Here is an 18,821-nt window from a genome sequence, read left to right on the forward strand (position 1 = left end):
GATCGATACATTTTGTTTTCTATTCCTGGAACATTAAATATTATTCACGCTGGCTTAGGGCTTAAATCCCTACTCTTATCGTTTTTAACGGTAACAATTGAAATCGAATCATACGTAATTTAACTGCTCAATAGGAGAAAGTGTTTCAGTAACAAAACCGAAAGTTTTCAAACATACACATTTTAAAGTCGTGATAGCGCAAAGTATGTAAAAATATAGGCCTTAAGTTGCAGGGTGTGGAATGAAAATGTTAATTATATACGTAAGATATTAAAATATTTACCCCAAATTTACGTGAAATATGTAACTTGCATTATTTCATAATACTATAACGGGTGCTCAGAGGTATCCATATGCATTAAATATTTCCTGCGAAACTTCACCAAAAAACTACAATAAGCAGCAGTTGACTATGTGCAAAGTTTGAACGAACCCACAAATTACTAACCACCCAAACATAAATTTTTATGGCATTGCAAAAGGTGAGCAAGAATAAGAAATATGACTATGCTCTTTACAAGCCTGAACTGGTGTGAGCGTAGCACGTATGCATTTTTAATCAAGTTGACGATATAAAATATGCTTGGATATTTCGGAGTACTGACACACTGACTACTTTTCCTTGTACGCACAACTCTCCCATCCAGTAAGCACAGCGGGAAATACACGCCGCTTTCCAATACGCACATAGGCACTACTACGCCTAGTGCACTTGTCAACGAGGGTAAACATTGTTATCACTATGTCAAATCTCATCTGATATCAAAATCAGTCAAACATTGTTGTGAACTCCTAAAATTGATTAATTTTCACAACTATGATCGTAGCATGTATCAGAATGTTCTTTATATATATAAAATATCTGAAGAAAAAAAAACCATACAAGCGATGTGAAATGTGCAGTGTTGAAGTTGTGTATCACAATGTTTCCCTCAAATATTAAACTGTTATTTTCCACGCATATTCGCCATATTGGAGGTTAAATCATAATTATGAACCGTAAAGTATACTATTTCGATGCCAGGACACATGTTGTATACGAAAAATAACAGAGGGTTCGATTACAACATAGCCATGAAACGTAGAAACTATCCTATCCAAGATAAAACGCTAGGTAAACACGCAAACATATAGTCGTTTCGAGTGTAATTAATTGACCCTACCATTGGGTAAGACTATGTATTTTAGCACCAATTTAGGAAGGGCGAAGACAATGCATCATATACGAGACCTAAATTATTATAAAGGATTGGACTTGGTCCAGGCGATGTCTGAAATAAACACGTTTATAGACCGTGATTCTTATAATCAACAGAAATATGTGATAAAGATACTCAGTGTAAAACACCAGAATGTGATCAAGAAGAGGCGAGCATAAGATGGGCAGTTAGCAAAAGAATGTGCTTGGTCTAAAATATTACATCCTTTGTATTCCAGCTATGATTTTAATAAATCATATCAATGAAGACTAACACTCTCATTTACCTACTTTGAGAATTTTAACCCTTCTCGACAAACTTAGAATTGTTTCTGGGAAATACTCTAGTATTATACTCGTGGAAAAATACTACATAAACAAGATAAAGTTTCAGAACTCGCAACACGCATTACTCGTTACAAGCTTCTACGAGTTTGTGCAGTGTTAAAAAATAACTATTTCATACAGAGTGGTAAAAATATTGGATCACCAGTGTTGTTGTGAAATCTGTATTGATAGCAGTTAACCACGGAGCTCAGATTTTGCTGATAAACGTCATCACTTTTTCCGATTATCTACAATAAGGAGTAGCGCAAGAGCAGCCGTAACTAGTTCCTTCGCGGCAACTCTCGGGCTTCACCAACTAGGTGCATTAAGCAGTCCTGAGACGTAGCTCTTTGCAGGAATCACTGCTCTCTGCTCCTCCTTAGGTGTGTGAAGGCTCGACTTTTTATCCTGTAATACAATAACATCGTTCTATCAGGAACCAGAGAATACGCAAGAGTGGATGATGGTAGCTGATCGCTAATGTCATATCAGTGGATACGCATCTCGATTTCTTCAGTTGGTTCACGATGAGTGAGAGAGTCGCGAGTGTTCCAGTTCCTGTGCCAGACATAAAGAAGGAGTACTACGTGCCGTGGCACCAGTACGGAAAAGTAAGTTGTAAGTTCGAGACATTTTAACGTAATATGCGTAGAAGCGGCCACTGCATGGATTGCATGTTATGGAGTTACAAAATTTCGATGCCGTATATAGCTGTACGATTTCATATAACGCTTTTAGTGTGACTGCATAATGTTCTTGTTGAGACATATACAATGAAGACAGCGAGTATCGATACACTATCCACCGATATTACTTATTATGGGACATAAACAAAGATATTGATGTACAGTGTAGGTATTATATCTTTGCTTGCAGTGAGGGTCGATATTGCCTGATTCCGTGTTTTCTGCCGTTCATAAAGCATCAGAATGGAAAGAGACGTATGTTCTATTCATGTGTCAGTACAAAAATTCTTTTATCGTTCGTACACATCTCGGAGTGCAACGACTTGCTGTTTACATGCCATATTGTATAATTTTTGTACTTCATTAGTAATTTGTATTGCTGACGTGCACTTAACGGTGTCGGCGGCTCATCCATTGGATGCTGCGGTTGGCAGTTCGTTGCCGTAGGTCGTAACACGTCGACTGACAGTACACAGCAACGAGTGAGACTAGCTCAGTCTAACCATTTTTTATTAGAATATGTCGATTACTGAGGTTATGGTTAGGTTGGGAACTAGCAGACATTCATAGTCTTGAGTGTCACAATTATTTGTCCGTTAATAGGTGATATGTCGTGATTTCCCAGGTTGTGCTTAGCATGGAACCTTATGTCACTGCTTAGATGGTTCCGAGTGGAACAAAATAACTGCCAACTTCATTGATGAAGCGTATGAAATTACGAACACGTAATTTCATTGGCTACCTACATCCTACCTAAATTACAGGCCCATATCGTTAACGTCGATATGCTGCAAGATTTTAGAACATATATTGTGTTCGAACACAATGAATTACCTCGATGAGAACGGTCTATTGACAAACAGCCAACATGGGTTTATAAAACATCGTTGTTGTGAAACACAATTAGCTCCTTATTCACATGAAGTGCTGAGTGGTATTGACAAGGAATTTCAGATCGATTCCGTGTTTCTGGATTTCGGGAAGGCATTTGACACTGTACCATACAAGCGGTTCGTAGTGAAACTGCGTGCTTGTAGAGTATCGTATCGGTTATATGACTGGATCTGCGATTTCCTGTCAGAGAGGTTACAGTTCGTAGTAATTGACGGAAAATCATCGAGTAAAGCCGAAGTGATTTCTGGCGTTCCCCATGGTAGTGTTATAGGCCCTTTGCTGTTCCTTATCTATATAAACGATTTGGGAGAGAATCTGAGCAGGCGTCTTCGGTTGTTTGCAGTTGACGCTGTCGTTTATCTACTAATAAAGTCATCAGAAGATCAAAACAGACTGAAAAACGATTTAAAAGAAATATCGAAATGGTGCGAAATGTGGCAGTTGACATTAAATAACGAAAAGTATAAGGTTATCCACATGAGTGCTAAACGGAAATCGTTAAACTTAGGTTACACGATAAATCAGTCTAATCTAAAGCAGTAAATTCAACTAAATACCTAGGTATTACAATTACGAACAACTTAAACTGGAAGGAACACACAGAAAATGTTGTGGGGAAGACTAACCAAAGACAGCGTTTTATTGCCAGGCCACAAAGAAAATGTAACAGACCTACTGAGGAGACTGCCTACACGACGCTTGTCCGTACTCTTTTAGAATACTGCTGCGCCGTGTGGGATCCTTACCAGATACGACTGACGGAGTACACCGAAAAAGTTCAAAGAAAGGCAGCACATTTTGTATTATTGCGAAATATGGGAGAGAGTGTCACAAAATGGTACAGGTTTTAGGCTGGACATCATTAAGATAAAGGCGTTTTTCGTTGCGATGGAATCTTCTCACGAAATTCCAGTCACCAACTTTCTCTTCCGAATGCGAAAATATTTTGTTGACACCGACTTACTTAGGGAGGAACGAACACCAAGACGAAGAAATCAGAGCTCGCACGGAAAGATAAAGGTGTTCATCCTTTTCGCGTGCTATACGAGATTGGAATAATAGAGAATTGTGAAGGTGGTTAGATGAACCCTCTGCCAGGCACTTGAAAGTGATTTGCACAGTATCCATGTAGATATGGATGTAGATAATTAATGAATCGTCTGTGTAAACTTCCCATCATTCATCACGGATGTTGCTACTAAAAGCACTGTGCAAAGAAAGGGACAAGGACAGTGTAGGTGCACTTTTGCTGTTCATCCTACATACCGCGATGCGATCGCATATGTGGTTAATTAAACCTGTGTTTATGTTATGTATCCGAGGACACTGTTGTAAAGCCATTTGCCTGACGTCAGTAATATTACAATGTTCTCAGCAAATGTGTTAGGAACAGCCGATAAAACTAAGATACGTTCTTATTATCATCTGTATAGGTAAAGATGAAAGCGATGTACACCCATGGATATAAGGGCTCAATGAGTGGAAAAGACACCTTTGATCGCCTACCGGCTTTGACCCCATCTCTTGTGAATCGTAGGAGTGCGGTTGGGCTGAATCTAAAGTAAGGATTGAAGCATTCGTGAATTGTGACCTGTGATATTCTCAGTGCTTCTTCACTACCGTCGTACACAAGCTTCTTAATTTACTCACAGCGGTCCCGACAGCTCATAAAGTGCAGTTATGGCTCACAGTGTACCTCGTAAGAATACCCTGTGTTTTGCATTTGAGAAATCTTCCAGGAATGTGTAACCCAGTTCTCTAGAAATCCATGACTGGATAGTAGATATTATTGGCATCACGTCCGATCAGGTCCACACAGCATATTATGACATGGGGGAATACTGTTTCTTTGTGAAGTTTTTAGACCAGATACAACTGGAGAAAATTTTGCTGATTACTGGTGGGAAAGCAGAGTTCCGACATAGTGATCAGTCGGTGAATACATTTTCAATAACTAACGCTGACATTGAGTATAAACAGGTGCGAGTGTTCAATTTGCCACCTGAGGTTGAGAATTGTTTTCTTAGAGATGTCCTCGCCAAATACGGTGACATCCGACAGATTAGAAACGAAAAATGGTCGAGCCGTCACAAACTCCAATGTTATAGTGGGGTTCGCTCAGCTGACATGGCTGTTAAAGTCAATATCCCATCCTATATAATGGTTTGTGGTTATAAGGCTCATGTCATTTACGAGGGGCGAGTAGGCACTTCTTTTATCTGTAACACGAGTGGCCATTTACGAGAGGAATGCCCACAGCGAGTTGTCGTACTTCGAAACAATCTGCAACAATGACAGAGATTAACATTGGCTGATGTCCTAACTCTAAATCAGACGCCTTCTGTGACTGACTCCCAACCGAGTGCATCTGTGTCAGAGGACAACGATCTCTGTAACAGCACCTTCCCACCCTTGCCTAAAAAAACCGTGGCCAGTCACTCCTTAGCCACCGGTGTTGCATTATCTGTCGGTAACAAACGACGACGTACTCTAAGTGACGGTAGTGGTTCCGGCGACCAGGTAGTAAAAAATCAAACCGATGACGCGGAGTCACGGGCCTCCACAAGGGACACGCATGTGTCGGATAGCTCAGTTACGACTAGCCAAATTCCCATTCAACCGCCTGACGCAGAAACTGTCAATACGAGTGCAGCCGAGTGTTTACAGCAATCCGTTCCGATGCCGCTTGCCGACTCGCCGCAGGTGGCCAACACACAAGAGGCGGCAGTCAGTCAACTGCAACTCGTAAACACGGCGGATGAAGCACGCGGTGTAGAGCATAACATAAACAGCCGCCACCTCGAAACTGCTTCCACACAACACGAGGATCTGGACAGCTGTATACATACAGCCAGTGCGGCTCCAAAGAAACACAGTGAGCTCACCGAAGCCGCGTCTTCGGACTTGCCGTCACCCGTTCCGAAGCAAGAACTTTCACATACTGCTTACAGGCATGACACGCCGACTCCGCCGTCTTCAATGACACTTCGGACGACTTTGCGACGGCAAAATAAAGTTAAACCAAAAGACTCCGTGGCTGGAAGTAACTCAAGAAGTAAAGTCAGCGCAAAAACTGGTACAAAACCTGCGGATGTAGGTTCGAGGTCCGACGGTGAGATGGACTGGGGTTCCTACGCTTCCCATCACCCACAAGTTTCGGACGATCATGAGTCAAGCTTATAAGTTTTTGTCTCTGAACATTAATAGAGTTAGGATAGATTTAAAATTAGAAATGCTACGGCAGTTTATCTATGAGTCCGAAGCAGATATAGTTCTGTTACAGGAAGTGTCTATCTTAAGTTTTCATGTATCAGGATTTGCAACAATCGTAAACACCGTGGCGAACGGGGGTGCAGGTAGGCCATTCTATCACGAGACGGAATCCCAGTGAACAATATCGAAATGTTGGACTCCGGTAGAGGCATAGCTTGCCAAATTTTTGACGTCACCCTCGTCAATATCTATTTTCCATCTGGAACGACCTTAAAATCAGAAAGAGTTAACTTCTTTAAACAAGACATCATATACTTGCTACGCCACAACCCAACCCAGTTGATAATTAGTGGTGATTTCAACTGTGTGACCCACAGGAAAGACCAATCGCCAAACATTAATTACTGTAGGGAACTACATGATCACGTGCGTCACCTGCAGCTGAAGGATGCGTGGGAACTAAAATTTCCTACCCTGGTAAAGTACACGTACCTGACCACCACCGCATGTAGCCGTCTAGGCCGTTTGTACATCTCTGAGAACATTTACCAACATGTTCTGGACGCCGATGTCATTCCAACTAGCTTCTCCGACCACTGCGCCCTCTGTGTCACGATAAATCTGGCCAAACAGCATACTAAATGGCATAGGGTTCCGTGGAGCCTAAATGTTTCTATTCTCGCCGATGCCTTGCTACAAGATGTCATCTCCACGACATGGGCGGATTGTCTCAAGCAATGCTGCATATATCCGAGCAAGATATCCTGGTGGAATGCTGTGGTCAAACGGAAAATGCGATTATCCTTAAGAAACTACAGTTGGCAACGGGCGTAAGATATCAAACGCACGATTGATTTTTACCAAACAGTTCTGCGATAGTTGTATGCCACTACGACACCAACCAACACACAGCTGACGACCATCAAACAAATTAAGGCGAAGCTAATAGGCATAAAGCGAACGCAGCTTGAAGGACTGAAGATCAGATCTAAAGCAAAATCGCTTCAAGAGGACGAACTTGCATCGCTGTATCACCTCATAAAACATCGCGCCCATCGCAAGCGAGCTTTTATCGGGGAGCTGGACACAGATTATGGACTCTGTTTGACCCGACAGAGTGATATTCTTACTGAAGTTTATCGGTACTTCACGGATCTGCACTCGCAATGCGATACATATGGTGATGACGGCGGCGATATCGTGAGTGCTCTGCCCATCGTGGTCACGCCTGCGGACAACTCGGCTGTCGTACACGATTTTGCTCCAGACGAAGTCCTTGAACTGATTTCTGGCTCGCCATCGAATAAATCCCCTGGCCCTGATGGTTTGCCACGGGAGTTTTATGTGCGCTTCTGGCCCATAATCGGACACGCATTTACAGATGTTCTCAATGAAGTGATGCGAGGGAGTGTCGTGCCGGCCGAAATGAAGGAAGGCTGAATTGTATTGATACCAAAAAGCAAACACCAAAAAACCTTCCGACCTATTACTTTACTCAATTTTGATTACAAAACATTCGCCAGAGCACTCAACAGCAGATTGTCTCCCTTAATTAAGCAAGTGATTCACAACCATCAATCATGCATCCCTGGTCGCACTATTACGACGCCCCTTTCGGAATATAGAGATGTAATAGCTATAGCGTCAGTCACTAACGTGAATCTCGCATTGCTGTTTATCGACTTTTGCAAGGCTTTTGACCGCGTCCGCCACGAGTACCTCCTACAGCTATTGCAGCGTTGTGGATTCGAGCAACGGGTTATAAATGTCGTGCAACATTTCGTCACGGGCATTACAACTAGAATCAGCGTAAATGGACAGCTTGCTCAACCCATCGAGGTCCAAAGAGGAGTGCCGCAGGGTAGCTCTCTCTCCATGACGTTATTTGTTTTATCGCTCGAGCCGCTCTTACGCTCTAGTCATGACAAACCTGCAGGCCTTTCGATCGCCGGGACGTCCTTCGTGGTTCGTGCTTATGCCGTCGACGTTGGAGTGTTACTGCGCAACGACGGAGACGTATCAACCCTCACGACCGCGGTAGACGAGTACTGTCGTGCTTCCGGTGCTAAAATCAACGCCGGTATATGCACCTTTGTCAACATTCGAAAATTCGATGCAGTTAATAAACCTTGGGCGAAGCGTGTCGAAACCCACACCACTCTGGGGATGATTATCGACAAATGCCCGCTAAAAATGAATGCAAAAAATTGGAAGCAGGTCACCAATAAAATGCAATGTGCTATCTATGAAAACAATTGGCGATCCGTTAACATTCTCCAACGCATACGACTCCTCAGCAGTTATATATTCAGTAAAGCGTACTACATGGCCCAACTATTTCCAGTTCCCAAGATGCAGGCCAAACACGTGATAAAACTCGCTAATAGATTTATCTGGCAAGGGCATCTGTTCAAAGTGAAATATACCACGCTGACGTCTTCCAGACAGGCCGACGGGCTAAACATGCCTGACATTAACCGAAAGTGTACTGCGTTATATATTAAACGAATCACCCATTTGTTGGACAAGGAACCTCTCAGCGTAACCACTTGGCTCTTCCGAACCTTACAACCCACCGATATATATCCATCCATTGATGTAGGTAAAATACATTACAAATTACGACATGTCAAGCCGTTTTTTCTTGAAGTAAGCTATACTGATGGACATTATTTAACGCAGGATTTACCGACGACGCACCTGTTATTAAAAAGATGGACATCTCCAATAGTCCGGAATCCCATTGAACTTAAATACCCGATTGTTCATTGTAAGGCAGTTTGGGACAACATAAGTTTAACTGTACATACTGCTGAAGTGGCGTCCACATGGTATAAAGTGGTAAACGATGTTATACCCACTAATAAAAGGTTGCATAAAATCGGTTTAAGTGACAGTGATAAATGCGTCCGCTGTGGTTTAGTCGACACCTTACGCCATCGCTTCACTTGTGGCGGTCATCTCATTAACTGGAAATGGGTGCAGCAGAGGTTGGGCCTGATTACCCGCAGCAGCCCAGCCAGCAACTGCACCGACATCCTGCTCTGGCCGGACACGAAACGATTTCCCGCCACCAAGAACAACACCGTGATGTGGCTGTTAGGACAAATTGTGACATATATCATCATCCATAATAGTGAAGATAATCTCATTAGTTTCGAGGCTTACATGGGAACGGCACGCTGGAAGATGAAACGTTACCCAAATTTCAGGAAGATGTTTGCTAACACGTTAGACATAATTTTTGAAAAACAAGGCGTAGGGTAATTCTCGATGCCGGTAAGGACACAAATCACATGCAAGACTATGTAGCGAACAAAATACACAACGAATAAGGGGTTATACCAGTTCATAGGACTACTCCCGACTTCTCTATGGAATTAGTAACTTCATTATGACGTTTTCATTAGTTTATGTTCCTGTGCATCTTTTGATATCCTTTTGTGTGCTCCAAATGACTTTGAGTTTTGGACGATTATGAATCAAATGACAGAACTGTCATTATAGTTAAGACAATTATATATATGTTTGCGTTTCGGTTCTATGTCTCTGTCTGGACTGAAGAGGCTATTGCCAGTTTACTATTTATGTTCTATTTTGTAAGCTTACAAATGGCACTATATTGAAATGTATTATTTAGTCTATTGTAGGATACAATTCGTGTTGAATCACTTCCAGCACTTCAATATTTTGTTTTTGAGCTTATGTGCATATATGGTTGTTTTAAGAGGAAAAAAAGGTAAAAAAAAAGGATTATCATGAAACCATACATACTATCGGCACGTTAGTTGCAGGCCCTACTAAAGAATGCGTTCTTATACCTTCCCAAATAATGAGAACGAAACCCCAAGTCTTATACCTGAGGAGTACAGATATATATCAGACTTAATAATTCTACTTTAATAATAGCTACCTACGATTTGCTGTTATGGTGGAATGTGATGTGTTTATGTGGAATTTTATGCATGCCAAAAGCAAAAAGTAATTACATATAGTGCCACGTTATTAGATCTTATGGGCAGGAATGTACATGATCATTGGAATTATTTTATTTGGTTGATTGGTTTGAGGATTATTTCCGTACGCTTTTATCAACGACAAAAGTAACATCCGTTTCTGCACTTTTCAAGCTCATTATGTAACGTACATAAAAGGAATGTACATTTCCGTATGCTTTCCGTTAATGTGTATAAATTTTCCCATTATTGTAGTCTCTCTCGTACAATGAACTATGAAGCTATATTCTCGATATATCTACATCGTCTTTCGCGTAGTTAATGAAAGGTTGAAATATATTTCGAGCATTGAACGTTATACTCCGTTAAACGACATCGTGACAGTTAATTCTCGTAATATACAACATAATATCTTGGGATTACCGTGACCACTGTCGGTATGATGAGAGAAAACATTGCGTGGGTTGCTACAATGACGTTTTGAAGAACAGTTTCGATATGATGAACAGGTCATGTACAGATCTATTGCTGAATAACCCCGTTTCCAAAATAATTTCAACTGTGGAGATGTAACATTAGTGAGTTGAATACTATTAAACTTAAGCCTTCCTTACTGATCCAACTCTGTAAAAATACAAGATACGTCCTGTATGTTGGAGACACGTTCGTTTATTGTACCTGGACTTGGAAATCGACGACAATGTAACTCATGCTGCTTAGCGTAATACAACAATGTATTCAAATAGTGACATGAAAGAAGCAGGAAAAGTAAAGGAATAGAAAAACCATTGATGGCAGTCCGTTATCACTGAAACTATTTTCGTGTAGTAAGCGAATAAGTTTCGTTTAAAGCAGCTGTGCAAATCACTCAGTGTTTCTAATTGTGACATCATCATATCTGTCGCATTACCGACAACCGGTTGCGTAGCTAAAGGTACCCATTGCAATATATTTCGCCCTCTGTATAATTTAGGCCGTTAAGGCTTGAGTCACGTAAGCTCAAGTGCAAATTCAAAACTTGACACATCAGCAGCTGACACTGATTATGGGGTTAGTGTTACTATGTACGCTTTTGTTGTAACAATTACACTTATATTTACACGAGGTGAGCCAGTCAGTGGAGAACAGCAAACACAAGAAGAACCTGAACACCATAGTTTGTTCAGGGCTACTTCAAATGACTCTGAGCACTATGGGACTTAACAACTATGGTCATCAGTCCCCTACAACTTAGAACTACTTAAACCTAACTAACCTAAGGACAACACACAACACCCAGCCATCACGAGGCAGAGAAAATCCCTGACCCCGCCGGGAATCGAAGCCAGAAACCCGGCGCGGGAAGCGAGAACGCTACCGCACGACCACGAGATGCGGGCTTCAGCGCTAGTTTCTGAGTGTATTGGCATAGGTGTTTATGGTCTCCAAGCGCTCATTTAAAAATAATGCTATAATCATGATTGACTCGTCGTGTTACGCCATTTACTTTTCTTTCTGTGAAAGGTACAACAGCGAAAACTCTTGTACTGTGCTAACCCCAAAACGTAAAAAACGTCCTAGAGTGGAATGCAACAACTTCAGTTGTTGCAGAAACAACTGAGGATAGCCCGTAGTGCGACTCATCCCTGACCAAGCTTCGAAGTTTTGTCTTTGGAATTCTCGTTCCCCTTGCCTACGCTCAGTTGCTACAATAATTCGTTCATCATAAGAATAAACCTAATGTAAACATTGCACTAAGTATTCTTCCGCGTTTGCTGAAACCTTATTGGATTTCTATTTCAGGTGGGACTGCAACCAAGCTGTATCGAGTACTGTCACGTACGATAATATGGGTACGTTTTGTGCCTTGAATTATGCGCATCAACTTAGCGATAATACGGGACAACGGCTTTACCGGGCGCATTTAACTTGGACAGCACTGGGCGGACAGCTGGTACAGCTAGCGTGCAGTGACGTGACCAGTTGCAGTTCAAACGTAAAAAGGGATGTGCAGAGGAGCAATACAGCTTCGAATGTCATTTAATTTTTAAGCAGAAATAAATACTACACTGCAAATCTCCCACAATACGCTCCTGAAACGACTAGACGGAAACTGCCACACGTTACCGTTTTTAGCTAACGTACTATTGTAATTAAAAACAAGAACGATGAAAATTCCTAGCTTAACCACAGCGTAACGTTTCTGCATCAGCTCTGTGTAATGTAAGAGTGTGTATTGAAGGATTTCATCGTATTGTTAAATATTGAAGCCACTGAATGTATAACTTAAGTCAGTCATACGGTAATCTATTAGATCCTTCCTTATCCGAATCCGAGCAATACACTTTAGTTCTGGAAGTGTCACCTGCCACGTCGATAACGAGCCTTTCAACAACAGAATCCTCGAGACCAACCAGGCGCAGCATTTTTTTCTTCTTCTCTTATGACGAGCCGTTCTATATCCCGCCAGCGTTCGGCACTGACGTGTGAAAAAACTGCGTGCGTTAGTTCCAGTACGTCTGGCGGCTTGTTAACTCTCTGGCCAAATCCCGCAACTTGGCTCCAGATCAATTCTGTTGGGTTCATATTGTAATAGTACAGCGGCAATTGTAAAAATGCGGCATTTGTCTGATGTGCTCCATGCTGCGAAAACGATGTTTTTCATGTTTCTACGATACTTGTCTACCTCTGTCGTATAAAACGATGGACATAGTCTATGTAAAGAGGATTTGCTTTTTCATTTTTGTGTTATGTTTTCTTAATTTAAACAACTTTTATGAACAATCTTTCATAAAACATCGATAATTAAGAACTTGTATTTGAATGGGCAGGAATTTCGCGTCCAATATGTAATTAGAAACAAAAAGACGTGCATTATTCATTAAAAATGGTTATGAATTTTATAATTACGAGATGTAGGTATTTAAAACTGAACGAGAAAACAATGGTTTTGGGGAGATTTTAACCAACGTGTGGTGGTGTGTTGGGGCTTATGGGCGCTCAACATCGAGGTCATCAGCGCCTTGACACAAATTAAAAGGAACGAATGTGGACAGACCTAATAAAACTGATAAACACACTCAAAGAAAGCAGGAAAAGAAGGAAAATACTACATAAGAAAGTAAAACCGGAGGAAAGGGAAAACATATTAACAAGAATGCCCCACAAAATTGTCCTTGGCTGGCCACTTACATAAAATATGGGCGAGCTTGTCACACAGTGAGCAAATTAAAATCCTCTCCCTAAAATCTTTGTAAAAACATTTGACATGGCACAGAACTTTAAACACATTCGTCCGAGTGTTCCTAAAAGAGATGACGCACAAATACGAGAATTTGGTTCACATTTCATTACACTACTAACTACGCTACATATGCCATACAAAAATATTGGTCAACTGCAGTATATAAAACGCTGGGAAAACTTCAGAGCCGACCATCTCCGTAAATTTATCAAAAACATTAAGAACCGCCTCTTTTTTGGCACTTTTTAACCGTGCTCCACACGCGTGTTTCACTACGGAACAGAAAGTAGCCTGAGCCATTTTCATACTGTGCAGCACAACACTGCAGAGGATATGACAGTACACGATTTTTAAATAAATTTTACGTAGCTAAAGTGTGATTAAGAAAAATGTTGAATCGTTGATGGCTGTTAATACATTTGAATATCTTAAAGTTACACTTAACGTAACTTGGTAATAAGATATCTGATACAAAAGTGGGACCTACTTCCAAGAGCGTAACAACACCAGTGTTTGTTTACTACGGCTTCTAACCAATCATCGCGTTTGTGTCTGTTTGCATCAGGTTTATTCTTATGATGAACAGATTACAGACTGAAGCATTCTAAATTCAAGTAAAAGTCGTGCAGGAAACATGTCAGACGAACACAGGTTCTGTAATCGCAGTATAACAGTTGTGAAACGAGCCGCCAACGAGTAGTTTTTGGCGCATTGAACAACAGCCTTCAGTACATAATCCATACTCGATAGATAACAACAGGAAATTTTCTTCAAAATAGTAATATTATCAATGCTGACGATAATCATGGATAATAGGCTATCTCGTATCTGGCTGACAGGAATGACATTTTCGTACAGGAAACTGAACTGACCCAGCGTGAAAGTCGTGTAATATCGGCATAAATATATATGGGCGTAAAAAGGCACAAGGAATAACTGACATGTTAACGTTTAACCACAACAACTTATCACGAGGCCACGTCAAGAGACCGATACAGCAAAGGTCATAGCACACGCAACAATATTTGTTAACAGTTGACGATCGTAAGAATGTAACCGCGGAAACGCATCTCTTCAGTTGGTTCCCAATGCCCCAGCAAGACAGTAGTTTTCCAGTTCCTGCTCCGATGGTGAAGAAGAAGGCACTGCGTGCTTGGCGTCAGTAGGAAAAGATAAGTAATACGTTCGATGCAGTCCCATGTAATGCGCGTATCAGGACGAATTACATATGTTTAAAGTTACATTATTCTTAAAGCTTGCATCGTTTCGCACGCAAGATAGTAACACGATTCGAATTGCAACAGACACAACGTTGTCAGCGACTTTCAACGCTATAAGCAACGATAGTTTATTCTAAGGTACGAGCAAAGATGTAGCATTGCACTTTCTATAGATCTAGCCTCTTTGCTTGCGACTGAGCGTTGGGATTTAAAATGCATGTGAGAAGTAGTGTGGTTTCGAATTCTTCATCACGGATATCTTACAAGTTCGTATTATTTATAGATTCTAAAGAACTAAAAATATATTAACTTCGGGATCTATCCTCCTGACATTAATAATTTATTGTCACCTGAATATCCTGTAGTTAAGTCCTGCCACGTTACCTGGCATTTGGGTTTGCTTTTCTTATCAGCAGATGCTGGGTGACAATTTGTTATTGTGGCGTATGCAATGATTAACTTCTTTGCTCGGAATGGTATGTATGTTTGTTCTTCATATTCTAAGGACAAATCTCAACATTCACATTTTATGCGTTGACATGATATTCGGAACAAACACAAAATTACTACAACGTAAGCACTGTTTTTCGTAGAATGTAAAATCATTTTGACTTTTTTCCAGTCGTATGAATGATCAGCGAACGGCTTGTACTTTCAACTAAGCGATAAAAGATAACCTGTTTCTATTTGAATATAGAAAACAAAATTGCAGTTTACTGTCGAAAGACGCGAGAAACTATGAATAATTTTGTTTACATCCAAAAAATTTTGTCAGCAAAAAATTAAAAATAATAGAAAAAAGGTCGTCAAATTCAATCGTACTGTACAGTATATCCAGCCTAAGAAGGAGACAACACACCAGTTGTACTTTTTTTTTTACTTTTTTGGTACATTAAGTTTATACGTTAAATAGCAATTAACAAAAGCAGTCGATGCAATTTTCAAAAATTATCAAGGAAATTGTCTCTTACGTTTCCCGAGAATCTTCGCTACATTAAATCAGGTTCATGTCCCCTGGGTTAGAATGCTCACCTGCAATGTGGCAACTTGGGTTCGATTCCTGGCTAACGTATATTTTCAAACAATAGTGCATGCTCTGTGAGCATTTACGTTATGCGTAAAATATATAAAGAAGAAAATATGTAGTTAGAATTTATTAACTGCTAAAACGACAGTGAAAGACGCAATAAGAAAATTGTCTTCGGAGTACCTAATTTAAAACAGAATGGAAGAGAACAGCAAAACGACAGTTTCTCCTTGTGGATAGGCCTGCACGTCCACTGGTCATTTTCAATAAAAACGTTTGTGATTTCTCATCGAGCTGTTGTGAAAAGTGTCAAAACTAATGGTCACAAATAACGAATAATTTCATTTCAACTGTCGTGTGGTTCGGTTTCTCAAAATACAGTGAAATAGGAAAAGGTAAAACATTTATTTTGATTGAAGGACAAATAGTAACCATATTCGTAGTGAAAATTTTCCTGAATTATCTGTTGCCAGCATCACCCTGAATTCCACAGGTGCAGTTCTTGTGTTTGGCGTAATTTATAATGCACAGGATGAACTAACATAAGCAAACACATATTAGTAAGCGAGGTATTTCCCCTCGTAAAGTGTAACAGTTTAGACGTAATCATTTTAGTAGTGTGGGTAGAAGGGAGCAAGAAAAAAACTTTCAGAGTGATTATCGCCGTTGAGTTACTGGTACTGTAAAAAAGAAAGTGAATGAATGTGAATTAGTAAATATGTGTTGATCTAACATAAGACAAATCCATATAACCATTGCTTTCTTGGTATGTCAAATGCTTTGTATCAACAGAAGATGAATGTATTAACGAGCTAGGTTCCTTGAACCTTTGGTTGGTTGTTTGATTTGGGGGAGAGGAACAAACAGCGAGATCATTGGTCCCATCGCCTGAGGGAAATATGAGGAAGGAACCATTCCGGCATTTGCCTGAAGTGATTTAGGGAAATCACGGATAACCTGAATCAGGATGGCCGGACGCGGATTGGCAGCGTCGTCCTCTTGAACGCGACTCCACTGTGCTAACCACTACGCTACCCTGATCGATACTTTGAATTCTTATCAGATTTAAAAGTACTGTATGTCACCGCCCTTTAATTAGCACCAACTCGTAGGAGATATACTGTATGAACACGCTCGAACACCAACATGTAGATGAAAAGCAACGTCGGGCAATGTAGCTCACACTAGTAGTATTACAATAAGTTATCCTGGCAAGACTTTGCCCACACTCAACGACGTACTCTGTGTAACCTGAAATAGTCGTCTGTACTAACACAACGACGTCTCGTAAGATTTGATACCCAGCTTCACACGCTATAAATCACATTGCAGCTCGGTACGACATCGCCATGTAATAAAGGATAGACATAACAACACTTTTCGTGGTGTAATGGGGTCCGTGGCAGCTTCATGGATCCATGATATCCATATCAGTTACAACAACGCATCTATCAGGGTTCACCACCAAAGCTAGCATCACTCACCAGAAAAATACTAAACGCGAGCGTCTACAGATAGTAGTAATGATATATTTACTTTGCCAACACGGCAACGTATAGCGAAGCTTATTCTGTGTACTCGGAGAACAGAACTACACACTTTCTCAACAACGTAGGTACCAAAACGATAGCTGTCGTACATAACTGACGAATACGTTATGTGGATCCGTTCCCTCTTGTAGTTGCACCTCCTTTAAAACTTCAACGAATAATTCTGTACACACTCAGTCGGTAAGAAGTTAATTTTTTACGTAAATTCAAGAATACATTCACAAGGCAAGGATAAAATTTAATATTGTTTATCTCTTGTTGTCAATCAACGATAACCTCTGTAAGTAGCGCCTTGCTGCAACAATATCCTTGACTCCATTGAAATTTTATCTTAATAACATATTTCATTAATCTCGACATTTCAGAATTAAGTGGAATATCTTTTCAATAAATCGAAAACTTGCTTTTCCCGCCTAAATAAAGATTAAATGTCTTTATTTCTGATGCGAGTTATTACCTGTAAAATACTGTCCATTCTCTTTTAACTTCTTTGAACTGTCCTTTCAAAAATATTGCAGTCTTTTACTTTATTGGCCTTTGCATTTACTTTAGTGCGAAAAGATACAATGAAGCGCCAATAAAAATGCATTCATATTCAAATACAGAGATATGTAAACATGCAGAATACGGCACTGTGGTCGGCAACGCCTATATAAGGCAAGTATCTGGCGCTGTTGTTAGATCGGTTAATGTTGCTACAGTGGCAGGTTGTCAAGATTTAAATGAATTTGAACGTGATGTTATAGTTAACACACGAGCGATGGGGCACAGCATCTCTGAGGTAGTGATGAAGTGGGGATTTTCCCATACGTGAATATCAGGAAACCGGTAAAACATTAAATCTCCGACATCGCTGCTACCGGAAAAAGATCCTGCAAGAACGGGACCAACGCCGACTGAAGAGAATCGTGTGCCCGACCGAGACTCGAACTCGGGACCTTTGCCTTTCGCAGGCAAGTGCTCTACCAACTGAGCTACCGAAGCACAACTCACGTCCGGTACTCACAGCTTTACTTCTGCCAGTATCCGTCTCCTACCTTCCAAACTTTACAGAAGCTCTTCTGCGAAACTTGCAGAACTAGCACTCCTGAAAGAAAGGATATTGCGGAGACATGGCTTAGCCACAGCCTGGGGGATGATTCCAGAATGAGATTTTCACTCTGCAGCGGAGTGTGCGCTGATATGAAACTTCCTGGCAGATTAAAACTGTGTTCCCGACCGAGACTCGAACTCGGGACCTTTGCCTTTCGCGGGCAAGTGCTCTACCAACTGAGCTACCGAAGCACGACTCACGTCCGGTACTCACAGCTTTACTTCTGCCAGTATCCGTCTCCTACCTTCCAAACTTTACAGAAGCTCTTCTGCGAAACTTGCAGAACTGGCACTCCTGAAAGAAAGGATATTGCGGAGACATGGCTTAGCCACAGCCTGGGGGATGTTTCCAGAATGAGATATTCACTCTGCAGCGGAGTGTGCGCTGATATGAAACTTCCTGGCAGATTAAAACTGTGCGCCCGACCGAGACTC

At 41.0% G+C, this 18,821-nt stretch overlaps 1 non-coding gene across 1 annotated transcript; it reads right to left on the reverse strand.

Annotated features, from left to right (window-relative positions):
- Positions 1-18,503: 18,503 nt before the first annotated feature.
- Trnas-cga (transfer RNA serine (anticodon CGA)) lies at positions 18,504-18,578 on the reverse strand. The gene has a single exon. It is a non-coding gene; the product is annotated as a tRNA-Ser (tRNA).
- Between the last annotated feature and the right edge of the window lie 243 nt (positions 18,579-18,821).

The sequence above is a fragment of the Schistocerca gregaria genome, chromosome 5, assembly GCF_023897955.1.
Source record: "Schistocerca gregaria isolate iqSchGreg1 chromosome 5, iqSchGreg1.2, whole genome shotgun sequence".
In the NCBI taxonomy this organism is placed as follows: domain Eukaryota; kingdom Metazoa; phylum Arthropoda; class Insecta; order Orthoptera; family Acrididae; genus Schistocerca; species Schistocerca gregaria.